This window comes from Primulina eburnea, chromosome 11 (assembly GCF_022965805.1).
Source record: "Primulina eburnea isolate SZY01 chromosome 11, ASM2296580v1, whole genome shotgun sequence".
NCBI classification, from domain to species: Eukaryota; Viridiplantae; Streptophyta; class Magnoliopsida; order Lamiales; family Gesneriaceae; genus Primulina; species Primulina eburnea.
In genome coordinates this window covers 38,077,427-38,090,933 of record NC_133111.1, presented here as the reverse complement: position 1 = coordinate 38,090,933, position 13,507 = coordinate 38,077,427, and the positions used below count along the sequence as shown (strand labels likewise).

Below are 13,507 nucleotides of genomic sequence, written 5' to 3'. Positions count from 1 at the left end.
TGTCAAACTCGGGATTAAACAAGAAACGGAAGAGAACTAGATAACTGAAATGAAGGGAATGGAAAAAGTGAATTGAGGAGGTGACATTAGAGTTTTTGTGTCCAAGGGGTTAAAAGAAGTGAAACAGTAAGGATTATACTGTATACATGATCAGGGAAGTGGCAGAGCTTTCTAGATTTTCTTCTGAATATCAAATTTGACGTCTCTCTTGTATTGAATGTAGAAGAAATTAAACAGTTCTCATTCAAGTTTAATTTTATGAACCTTTGAAAAATTTTCTTCTGATTTCAATTTCTCAGGTAGGTGGACCTGCTGAACAACTCAACATGTTTGAGGATCCTTAATTTGTTTGTGGCGTGCTTGCATATATTATTGCATTGTATCATTTTCTTGATTCAGCAGTATTTATAGATATTGTTCACAACACACTTCTGTGTTTTGGTATAGTTCTCGTGGGTAGAGTAAAGGTTCATGTATCTCTTCTTCATTACAAGCTTCAAGTGTTAACATACTTGCTAAAAGATACAATTCCAGTAAATTGTTTCACTTTTCCTGTGAAATTACTTATATATTGGTTTAGGATTTTCTGGTTTCGGTTATCAGATTCACAGTCGAAAGAACATCGGATTTGTGGTCAGAGCTTACAATTAGTGTTGCATATAAATGACTACGCTTTTGACAGATTTTTGATCCTTTTGGATGAATTTTTGGCGACCAATTGATCCTAAGCCAAATGGAACTAATAATACATACACATTAAATGAAGCATTTCTCCTTGTTTTTAAAGCTGTCTAGGGATGCAACTTTACAAGGTCACTTTATTTTTTTGAAGTGAGCTGTTAGATAACACAATTTTGATTACACTCTAGTTACTAATTGTAGAGTTCATGTAGTAGGTGGTTCGACCTCCTCCCATTCCTGGCGTTATGCAACAACAGCTGATGTTTGGAATGGCACCTGGCCCACCTCCACTTTCAAATCAAACCATGGCTTTGAGTCAAACACCACAATCAAGAATTGACCCCAACCAAATTCCTCACCTTACTCCAACTGCTGTGATTCTGCATGAGACCCGTCAGAATAATCAGGCAAATCCTCCTCCGGTAATTATGCTAGTCATCTATCAGAAAATTGAAGTACTAGTTTTATTTATTTCGTTTGAAATTCTTAGTTTTGTTTATAGAAACTTCTTGCAATTTGTGTTTCAGGTAGACATTATGCTCAAACCATCAAATGAGTAAAATATTCATTTATGTCATCACATTTTTATCATATGCTTTTCACCTGATTCTCTATGTTTTGTCAAGCCTGCAACTAGTGATTATGTTGTCAAAGATGCTGGGAATTGCAGTCCTCGCTACATTAGGTGCACTATAAATCAGGTGAAGTGTATCGTATAATTTTTTTAAAAATTCTGAACCCCTTTTACTAGTGTCTTCTTTGTATTATAATTTTCTGTTTTTATGCCTTTAGTTTGGCCATTTAGTTACAACTTTGTCCACTGATGGAGCTTTTGTTTGTTTTATTAGATTCCATGTACCGCAGACCTATTGTCAACTTCTGGTATGCAGTTGGCTTTGTTGGTTCAGCCTTTAGCTCTTCTACATCCATCTGAGGAGCCCATCCAAGTAATGCAAAAATTATTGTTATTTTTTTTGTTTTGTTTCATCAGGTTCTGTACTTCTGTTATCATAAATTTTAGGATTCCTTAGCTTCTCCGTCATACAAAGAAGTTAGCTATCATAACAGCACCAGATCCTTAGTTAAATTTTACATGGATTCCAGGTTTTTTTTAAAAATAAAAAACTATATTTTATTAATAAGTTAAAAGATGTTAATTACAATAAGTGAACTAGTGATTCACTGTCACCAAAAACTACATAAGATTGTTGTCCTATAAATAATATACAAAAGCATAATATCTCAATAAATATGAGATTGACACATTCTGAAATTCTTCATTAGCACCAATCCACGTAGCAATTTTTGATCTTGATTTTATCCCAGCACTCGACACTGTTTTATTCCGTATTTTCAAAAATTCTTCGATTTCTCTCTAATGACATCGACCAACATATGCCATGAACCACTACTTGCCAAAAAATTCTTCCCTTGTTGCCAAGTAGCCGTCAAATCCATAGCGAATAAATCTTTCGTTGACTTCGGCACCACCCAAACCAAGTCCAATTCTTTCAAAGCTCTAATCCACAAACCGTTCATGAATGCACAATGAATGAGCATATGAACCTTTGTTTCCCTGTGCTTCCGACACAACACATACCAATTTGGGCACATAGGACATGAGGGCCACTTTTTTTGCATCATCTCCAAGGTTGAGAACTTACCTAGAATCGCTATCCACGAGAATACCTAGATCTTTGTTGGAACTGGAACCTTCTAAATAACATAGAAATAAGAAAAGCGGGAAAGCTACTTTCGGGAAAGAATGAAGTAAAGAAGTATTTAACTGAGAAAAGACCAGAAGAATCCCCATCCACACTCGTATATCATCTACCCCTTCAATCAACCTTATCCTATCTATCTCACCTATAACTCAGTCAACTCTAATAACTCCTCATTCCTCAGAACCCTTCAAAAATGCAAATCCCATGATTGGGAAAAACGACGAATTGTCAAAGTAAGCAAAATAACAGAATGCTGAAATAAAGACGGGTAACTAAAGATCTTTAAAGGAAGAATCCCCTCATCATTTGTCTTCTCAAAACCTAGCGTTGTTACTTTCTATAACCTTTATCCTCATTAGTTGTTGAAAAGTCGGGTAAGATCGGAAATAAACTTCTATGGGCATCTGAATGTCACATTTCTTGCTAAACCCGCATCTAAACCTTCTCTTGTAACCTATATTTACTCACTATAATTTTCTTCCACAACGTCCCATCTTCGACATAAAACCTCCACCACCATTTCCTCAACATAGCCTTGTTTCTCAAAACAATATTCCCAATACCCAATCCTCCCTATCTTTAGGTTTGCACACATGTTCTCAGGCAACCAAATGACTGTGGATCACCATCAGCTCCATCCCAAAGGACTTTCTTTCAAATTTTCTCCATCGCATCCGTTATTCCCTTAGGTACCCTAAAAGAAGACATGTATAAATCGGGAGTGCGTTTAAAACCGATGCAATCAACGTTAACCTTCCCGTCTTGACAGAAATGCTCTCTTTCAACTTGCCAACGTTTTCGACATCCTAGTCAGAATGGGTTCCCAGAACCAGACTTGTAATGGATTTCTTCTTAAAAGCACTCTCAAATACTTAATCGGCCACTTCTCCTTACCACATCCAATTTGCTGAGCTAACTGTTCAACTTCTTCTTCTCACATTGGATGCCCAACAAAGCACTTTTTCCCCAATTGATTTTTAACCCACACATGTTGCAAAAGATCTTACAACTTCCACCAAAAATCTGATATGATCCTCTTTGTATCGTCCGCAAACTGAATATGAGATATCTCTATCCTGTCTTTACTAAACTAGATCCCTCTGATTAAATCCATGTCCTTAGCTTTATCAACCAACCAAAAAAGGAGTCAAAGGAGTACCTTGCCTAAGCCTTTTATGTGCATTAAATTTACCCTCTGGCCTCCCATTAATCATAATAGAAAAAGATACATTCGATACACATCCTTTGATTTACCTTTTCCATCTCTCTCCAAATCCCTTCTTCCTTAATACAAAATCCAAAAAATCCCAATCTACATTGTCCTATGCTTTTTCGAAGTCAACCTTCAATACCCACCATTTTTTTGTTCCTCCTTCCCTCTTCCAATATTTCATTCATAATAAGACAACACTCGAGCATCTGTCTTCCCTCAACAAAAACATTCTGAGATTATGATATTGTGTCTGACAACATGTTCTTAATCCTTGCAGTTAAAACTTTAGCTATTATCTTAAAGCTGTCGTAAGGCTGATCGGTTTGAAGTCCTTAACCTTGATCGAATCATTTTTTCTTTCGGATAAATAATAGGTACATTTCATTGGTAACACCATTTATGATTCCGCTTTCAAAAAACTCATTGAGAAGCTTCATTAAATCTCCTTTAACAATATCCCGACATTCTTGACGAAACGCCAAGGTAAAATCGTCCGATCCCGGAGTCTTACATCCACCACAATCAAACAATGCCTTCTTGACCTCCTCTTCTGAGAAAGGTTTTTCTATGTCTCGACTCAATTATCTATCAATGGGGCACCCCTCCACTCCTTCAGTACTCCAGCCCCTCGTGTCTGATTTGCTATATAACTCCTTAAAGAACCGATCCATAATCTCTTTCCAATATGTTAATGGTGGCCTTACTCCCCCGTTGGTTCAAAAGCGAGTGAAAAAACTTTGTATTATGATTCTTTTTTTAATCCATTTAACCTTACTTTTTTGGTTATTAATCTGATTCTTTTGACACACCATTTCTTATAACTATTTTGCTTCCTTTCTTTCATTTGATACTTCTTCAGATCGCCGCCCTTCACTCTCTAATTCATCCAGCCTTCTGATTTTCTCTCTAGACTCTTTTAATTTTACTTCCACTAGCCCAAAAATCTCTTCATTCCATTTTCGAATGTCTCATTTCAGAGCCTTGAGTTTTCTCATAAATTTATAACCCTCTCATCCTTGAAATTCTGCATTATTCCACCATGACAAGACTGATGGTTTAAAGCTCTTGTGCCTCAAACACACGTTCTCAAATCTAAAACGCGATGGTCCCCACTTAATCTTTTCCGAATCCAAAATAACTGGAACCTGATCCGAGGTGATTCTTGGAAAAACCGTTTGTCTATAACAGATGAACAAGAACCCATCCAAAATGCAGCAGATGGGTGAGTACCTCAAATTCGAACAAGTGAATTTTCCATTCAGTAAAGGTGGATTACACAACTCCAATTCGTGTGTGGAAGTATAAAGCAAGACATACTCGATGTATGGGCTCGGCTATTCAATTTTTACCTGCCCCTGCCTTGTTTTTGTTTATTATTCAAAGAACATCATTAGTCAAACTCATAGTTGAATGTTTTATTGAGGTAAAGTAGCAATTTAGTCTATTTTACAATGTACACGCTTGAATTGACATTTTGGTTTCACCTTGTGGTCGTTTTGAAGACAATTTGAAACTGAAAACCATATGGAATATGAATGATTAATCTATTTAGGGCATGTGAGTGAACAGCGGGAATTTGTAGAAGGTCTTCACAAATTAATTAGAAAAGTATTTTTATAGGAAGATGAGTCATTGTTCACAGTTGATACCTTTATTTGAATTGTTAAGTTTAGACGAGGGTTGAAAAGCAACATTTATGTGCATGCTAATTTTAACCTACAAAGTAATGGTTAGCTGTTAGTGTGAGTTCCACCAAGTATCTTTAGGTGAGGGTACTTGTTATGTTCTCGGGTAATGGATCTAGTTATGGGGCGATTTATGGAGAATTCACCACTCGCAAGATTGTGAGCATGTTTCTGAGATTTTCGCCCATGTCTCGCTATTTTGATAATTGGGGATTGAGGCTCAAGAGAGAACCTGACGATCTCCGACTTTGGTAGAAGCAACACAATTCGATCCTTTATTTCCTCACTTCTGATAGATATGTTTACAAGGTTTTGACAATCCAAACTAAAAGATAAGAATCCCTATCTAATTCAATGATATCTTCGTACATGATATCTTCCTAACTAATTAAGATAAAAAAACCCTATCTAATCCAAATGATATCTTCCTAACTAATTGAGATAAGCTCTTATGTAAGGAATTTAAAAACAAGATAAATCTAGAAATCTACCACCTTGTACTTCCCATGAGTGTGTCTTTGATAAACAATATCTTTTGAAGAAGTTGGGTTGGGCTCGGCATTTGCTGGTGGTGCGCTGGTCGTGACAGTACTCTTGGAAAAAAACTGTTATTTTATGAACAGAACACGATTTTGTGGACTTCCTGAAAGGATATGGTCATTCAAATGAGTAAGGAGGGAGTATAGGTACTCTTGAAAAAATAATGTTATTTTATGAAATGGAACACGATTTTGTGAACTTACTGAAAGGATATGGTCATTCAACTGAGTAAGGAGGAAGCAACTGTAACGGGTTTATTTTGTCCGCTTGTTAGCCTTCTTGCACTAAATTGGCTGATGGTTATTACTTAGTCATTTGATTTCATGTATATAAGAAAAAACTATCCCTCTTAGTTTGTTGGTCCCATTTACTTGACCTATAAGCTGAACAATTTCATGTGAACTCCATCATGTGTGCTAGATTGTCGATTTTGGTGAAACTGGTCCTATTCGATGTTCTCGTTGCAAAGGTTACATTAATCCTTTCATGAAGTTTGTTGATCAAGGCAGACATTTCATTTGCAACTTCTGTGGTAAGAACCACCCTTTTGTTTAAAGTCCTGTTGTAACAAGCTAGTCATGTGATTTGTAGTTTGTACAATTCATATACTCTGATTTTTAGACGTTGGGTGACAGACTCAGCTCTCTTTTGTGGGATTCTATGTGGTGGTTTAATATTGTATTTTTGTCCTAGGTTTCATAAATGTGAATCTCTATTTCAACTTCTGTGGACACATCAACACCGTATTTATTGGGGAGCACTTCTTACCTTCCTATTGCAGGCTTTACGGATGAAACTCCTTGTGACTATTTGTGCAACTTAGGTCCAGATGGAAGGCGCAGAGATGCTGATGAAAGGCCTGAGCTTTGCAGAGGGACCGTTGAGTTTGTTGCTTCTAGAGAATACATGGTTTGTGACACACGACCTTGATTAGTATTTTCAAGAGATATAATAGGAGGGGGGGGGGGGGGGTATGAAGAAGGGAAAACTTCTAATTTGGAATCTAGGCTTAAATTAGGGAAAAGGAACAACTCTTACCTCTCAACTTAGTACTTGATCGTCCTCGAACAAGTTTAAAAAAAAATAGATAAGTTCATTTTTTTAATATGGAATGAGTTAGTTTATAAACTAATTATTGCTCAGAAATATGGCTCACACGCAAACAAGAATTATTGTCAAAGTTGGAGATACATGTTTTCTCCTAAATCGGGCAACATATGACAAAATCGGAACATGTGTGTGTGCTGTTGTCAATCTCAAGCATCAAACAGTGGACCACTAGTCCACTTCATGTAAAAGAAACAATCTATCTTTTTAATAATATTATCAATTTAATTATCAAAAAAAAAAAAAAACAGCGCAAGCCAATAAACATCAAGATCATCCCTAAGCACCCCATAAGTCTATTTATTTTTCAAGCACTTCTCTTCTAACATTTTTTTGATCAGAAACTATGATTTCACAAAATTTAGATCAAGGTCTTTTTCAGTTGTAATTGCTTGGGTGTCACAAAGAAGATAGCATAATGAATACTTGCAAACATATGAGCTCTTTTTCTTTCCTCTAGCCTTTGTTCTTCAAATCTTTTTTCCACAAGGCTATTTCTTTCTTTTATTAAAGCCTTGGCCAATTTGGATTTTTTACCATAAAACATTTCCTCATATTTTTTTCATTTCATTCTTCAATATATTTTTTTAATAAGCTCAACAAGATATAGCAATATACATTCATCAAATTACACTCCTTTTAAGATGAGAAAAATAAATAAATAAATAAAGCTCATGTGGGTAGGTATAATGAGTTTAAAAAAAAAGTCGAATGAGACCTAAAAATATGCAATGCATAAACCGTTCTTTTTAAATTATGCTTAGAATAAGACACTAGAGATAATATATAACATGGTTGGATCGAAATGCTCTAACGACCCAAAGATCGCCCAGATCATTTCTTAAGTTCGTAACCAAAATTTCGTCTCAAAGTGCCATCAAACAGGTTCTAGAATAATTCAAAGATTCTCCAGATAAATTGTTGGGATTGGATTAGAGGGGGTCGTGAACAAACCTTTTTAAAAAATTCCTAAACTTTATGCTATCCTTGATAGTTTTAAATCTGTTAAGAGATATTCTAGAATGGTTAGCTTAGTTGGACCACTGAAAAATGATAATTGCGGAAACGGTGCGGCTTGACTAATGACAAAGTATATATAATACAATTTGCAGTTAACAAGAAACGTCTAGATATGAAAAAGTAGTGAATTTTGCATAATGTAAAAAGATAATTATTTTATGGATGTTCGGAGATAAATACACCTTCGTCACCCCATCTTCCACTTAATAAATATTCATACAACTCTTTGTAACCACCCACTTCAACTAGGACTTATCAATAGTTAAGTTTAAACTCTTAGTATTCACTTAAACAAATTCTGGATGATTAAGATGGTTCACCAGAAAAGACAATATAATCCAACGGTTAGCTTGAATGGCTTGAGTAGGTCGGGATAACACAAAGTGATCCTTGAAAGATCTGATATGTTTTGATATGCGTGTGCCACGAGCATTTTGAAGTTTGATATCTTAAGTGTGCTCAGAAATCTTGAATGAATGTAGATTTGAAAGATGTAAGCTTGTAATTGTGATTGAACTAAAACTTGTTCTTCACTTTGAAATCAGCAAATGGAATATTAATATGTAATTTCTGAAAAAATTTCAAGAAACTTGGCAAAATTAGCATCTATCTTTACTTTTTCAAACCTGCAGGAAATGGGAGAGGGATAATTACTTGCTTGGGTGGTGTGCTAGGTGTAATGATAGTAGACTTACCTTTGTCGTTTTCAGTGTCCTCGTTGCTTTCCATCTCCAAACCAATGTCTTTTCCATTCCTGAGTATCACAGCCTTCACTTGCTCCTTCGAATTCTTTTCAGTATCACTTGGCAAAGTTCATTGAGTTCTTGCAACCATCATACAAGCCAGCCAATTGTCCCAACTGAGTCTCTAAATTTCTAATCAAAGCATCTTGATTTTGAATCTAGTTTTGCTGATATGAAATTAGTCACCGACTCCTCCAAACTCGGCTTCTTGTCTTGCTGTGCAAATCCAGGTGGTGATCTCATAACATTCTGCTGATTCTGATTCTTGGTAGACCATGAAAAGTTTGGGTGATTCTTTTATCCCAGATTATAGGTGTTCGAGTAGATATTGTTCTGTGGCCTATTTTCAACATAATTTGCTTTCTCAGCTGGCTGAAAAGGAATCCCAACTTGACATTCAGTGCTAATATGATTTCCCTCACACAGATCACAAGTGATAGTCTGAAACTGCATTGCTGTCACACTCATGCTGTCTTTTTTATTGTTCAGAGCTTCCAACTGTGCAGCAATATCAGTGAAATTATCGATTTGATGGACTCCAGCTGGTTTATTCGACACATTTCTATCTGATTGCTATTGGTAAATGTGCGATGCTAAATCTTCCAACAATTCATACGTCTCTTCCGGTGTTTTTATCATGATAGTCCTTCTGCAGCTGAATCAATTGTTGAACGACTAGCATAAGATAAACCATTATAGAAAGTTTGTGCCTGAATCGAGATAGGTAAGCCATGGTGTGGACATCTCCTCAACAAATCTTTGAAACGTTCACATGCCTCATAACTGGGGACCCGGACGCTAATCATCTTCTTAATCATGATTGAGACTAATTAATCAATTATAATAAACATGGTCTAAATTTTTTTTTTAAAATGCGGAAGGTAATGGAATCAAACTCCTATACATATCAGTATAAAAGTATAAATCTGATAAAATATACAATCATACACATCTCAGGTTCAACAACTAACTATCAAGTGTTTAAACCCTATCTCTAGTCCAAGTCCGTAGTCTCCACTCTAACTCGATCTTTCTTCACCTCTGTGATCCTGAACCTGTCCCACCTGTTGCCATGCACACATACAGACAAGACAACAGCCGGATAACTCCGGTGAGATATAAATATCCCAGTATAAACAATGTATACATGCAATCATATAAAACATATATAAAAGCATAAACAAACATCAAAACATGTATCTAATCTGACTACATGAATCAATGACTCGTGATCTGATCTTATATTATCTTATTTCTAACCTAGGGATCCCAATCTAATTTAGACTTTGGTATGCTGTATCGAATGTCTACAATAGACGTCGATCTACATCTAAGCTCATCGATACACCGTAAGTCTAGAGTCTTCGCGGTTCTGCCCTAGCTAGGCTGATCTGCCCTAGACTCAATTCTGACTCTGCTCTAAGTCAATAGATTAACATATCAATCTGATAATCTGCAAATATCAATGCAATAAAATAAAGTATGTGATTTAGGGAAACTCAAGTCAGACCTAACTCGAGTTGTGCAATCCCGAATCAACATTTATTTATACGTGTCTTTATATCAGTCTGACTCTATCGAAGTCTCGGATTCAATGCCTGTCAATACTCAATCTGGCAATGACAATATCAATATACTGTATCAATATTCTATTCAAATCAAGACATCTCTGTCTTATCAAATTCTGACGGTACAACAGTACAATCTTGCGATACCGGTGATACCATACCAGTATATACTAATTCCAATAACTTATAATCAACTACAGTGCAAATCTGACATCACATCTCAGTCAATTTAACTCTGAAATTCATAACAATTCCATACTCAATCTGTTTCTTAATCTGACTTCGATTCTATGATGTCTACTATGTCAAAAACACTATATATGAATCGTATCTGATTCTGGACATAACATAATTTCAAATCTTAACAAAACGCAACAAAACTTACGTCCTGTTGTAGCTGTCGTTGCTAGGAACACGGTGCCGTACTCGGATTTAAATTTGGACGGACGGATTGAAATATAACGGCGTAAGGATTTTCTGGAGAATTCCTCGTTCCTTTTCTTTGTTTTCCCCTATTTCTGAAGGCAAGACGTTATATATATATCGATTGCATGTAAAGATACGTGTCATCATTTCCACCACTTTCAGGCGGCGCTCGGGCGGTTGATCTTTACCGCCCGGGCGCTTGCTCGGCGCTCGGGCGGTTAAAACTTACCGCCCGGGCGCGGGAGGTTCTGTCCTCACCCTTAATCATTGGCGCTCGGGCGGTCAAAAACTACCGCCCGGGCGCCACATCTTCTGCCCGTAGCATACTTCTATTGAACACTGGCGCTCGGGCGGTCAAAAACTACCGCTCGGGCGCCAGACTCTCTGTCCACAAGTTGTGTAATTTATATGATTTGTTCAATCTGATCTCGGAATGGCCCGACTATTATCACATCAGTTTAAACTCAATAATCTTAGATTAATAATGTCAAAATCTTGGGCATTACATTTCTCCCCCCCTAAGATACGATTTCGTCCCCGAAATCACAGGTAATCACTCGTATTCCAAAGGAGTATATATACAAAAACTGTATAAGAAATTTACATTAGCAAAATATCTCTGGGAACTCTTGTCTCATATCTGATTCAGTTTCCCAGGTTGCTTCTTCAGTGCCATGACGAGTCCATTGAACTTTTACAAGTGGAATAGACTTCGTTCTGAGCTGTTTTTCTTTACGATCAATAATCTGAATCGGTTTTTCAACATAGCTCAATGTCTCATCCAGTTCGGCCTCGTCTGGTTGAATAGCATGTGAAGCATCCGGAAGGTATTTCCTTAATAACGATACATGAAAAACATCATGTATCCCGGATAATGAAGGCGGTAAAACGAGTCGATAGGCACAATCTCCTATCTTCTCGAGAATCTCATAAGGCCCAATGTATCGTGGAGACAATTTCCCTTTCTTGCCAAATCTGACAACTCCTTTGAAAGGTGAAATTTTCAAAAATACTCGGTCTCCTGCTTCAAATACCAACGGTCTACGTCGAACATTGGCATATTTGGCCTGTCTGTCTTGTGCTGCCTTCATTTTCTTTCGAATTAGCTTCATTTTTTCTATCATATCTCTGATCATATCTGGTCCAATTTCAGGAACTTCAGAGATATCATCCCAATAGAGAGGGGATCGACATTTTTTCCGTACAACGCTTCAAATGGTGCCATCTCAATACTCGTCTGATAGCTATTGTTGTACGAAAATTCACAAAGCGGCAATGCATCTTGCCAATTAGTGTTGAAATCAAGCACTACTGCTCTCAGCATATCTTCCAATGTCTGGATAGTCCGCTCTGACTGTCCGTCGGTCTGTGGATGATATGCGGTACTCAGGTGTAACTTCGTACCGAGAGCCTGCTGTAAACTCTGCCAGAAGTGCGAAGTAAATCGAGGATCACGATCTGATACAATTGACTTCGGCACTCCATGCAATCTGACCACTTCCTTGACATAGATCTCTGCCATTTGGTCAAATCTGTACGTCATCTTGTACGGAATAAAACATGCGGATTTGGTTAATCTGTCAATCACGACCCAAATCGCATCACAACCTCGGGAGGAACGCGGTAACTGCGTCACAAAATCCATGGAAATGTGATCCTATTTCCATTCAGGAATGGACAAACTATGTAATAAACCTCCTGGTTTCTTTCTTTCTGCTTTCACATGCTGGCAATTCAGACATTTGGAGACAAATTCGGCAATGTCAGTCTTCATTTGTTTCCACCAGAACTGTCTTTTCAAATCATTATACATCTTTCTGCCACCAGGATGAATACTGAATCGACTGTTGTGCGCTTCTGACAATATCTGTCATCTCAAATCTGAAACATTCGGCACAACCAGACGATTATTCACATACAAGACGTTATCCCGTACCTGGTACTCCGATCGATGCCCTGTTCTGACCATCGCTACTGATTTCTGTACATTCTGATAAACCTTCTGGGCTGCCTTAATCTTCATAATCAATTCAGGTTCTACTTGCACTGTATAGAGTCTCAACGGTCTATAATCTGTTTCAAATGCTAATCCAGACAAACAACAGTCTTCTATCAAATTTGAAACACCAATCGTCGACAAGGATAAGGAACATACCTTTCGACTTAGTGCATCAACTGCTGCATTAGACTTTCCTGGATAGTATTTGATTTCGCAATTAAAATCTTTAAGCAAATCAAGCCATCTTCGTTGTCTCATATTCAATTCAGATTGTGAAAACATATATTTTAAACTCTTATGATCAGAATATATCTCAAACTTCTCCCCGTAAAGATAATGTCGCCATATCTTTAATGCAAAGACAATGGCTGCCAATTCTAGGTCATGAATTGGGTAACGGGTCTCATGTGGTTTAAGCTGTCTTGAGGCATAAGCGATAACATGCCATCGTTGCATCAACACACATCCCAACCCTCTGTGAGAAGCGTCGCAATAAACCACAAAATCACCAGTACCGGATGGAATAGTCAACAATGGGGCACTGGTCAACCTCTTCTTTTAACTCCAGAAAACTGGTCTCACATTCTTCAGACCAAACAAATGAAGCATTCTTCTGAGTCAGCTGAGTAATTGGTTTAGCAATACTTGAGAAATCTTTAATAAAACGACGGTAATATCCTGCTAAACCCATGAAACTGCGAATTTCGGGCACGGACGTCGGTCTTGGCCAAGAAATAACGGCTTCCACTTTACTGGGTTCCACTGATATCCCATCTCCGGATATAATATGACCCAGAAATA

At 37.2% G+C, this 13,507-nt stretch overlaps 1 non-coding gene and 1 pseudogene across 1 annotated transcript; both read left to right on the top strand.

Annotated features, from left to right (window-relative positions):
- Window positions 1-13,507, top strand: part of LOC140805802 (protein transport protein SEC24 B-like) — a 48,974-nt pseudogene that overhangs the window by 10,062 nt on the left and 25,405 nt on the right.
- Window positions 9,440-9,541, top strand: LOC140806447 (small nucleolar RNA R71). Its single transcript, XR_012112521.1, has one exon. It is a non-coding gene; the product is annotated as a small nucleolar RNA R71 (small nucleolar RNA).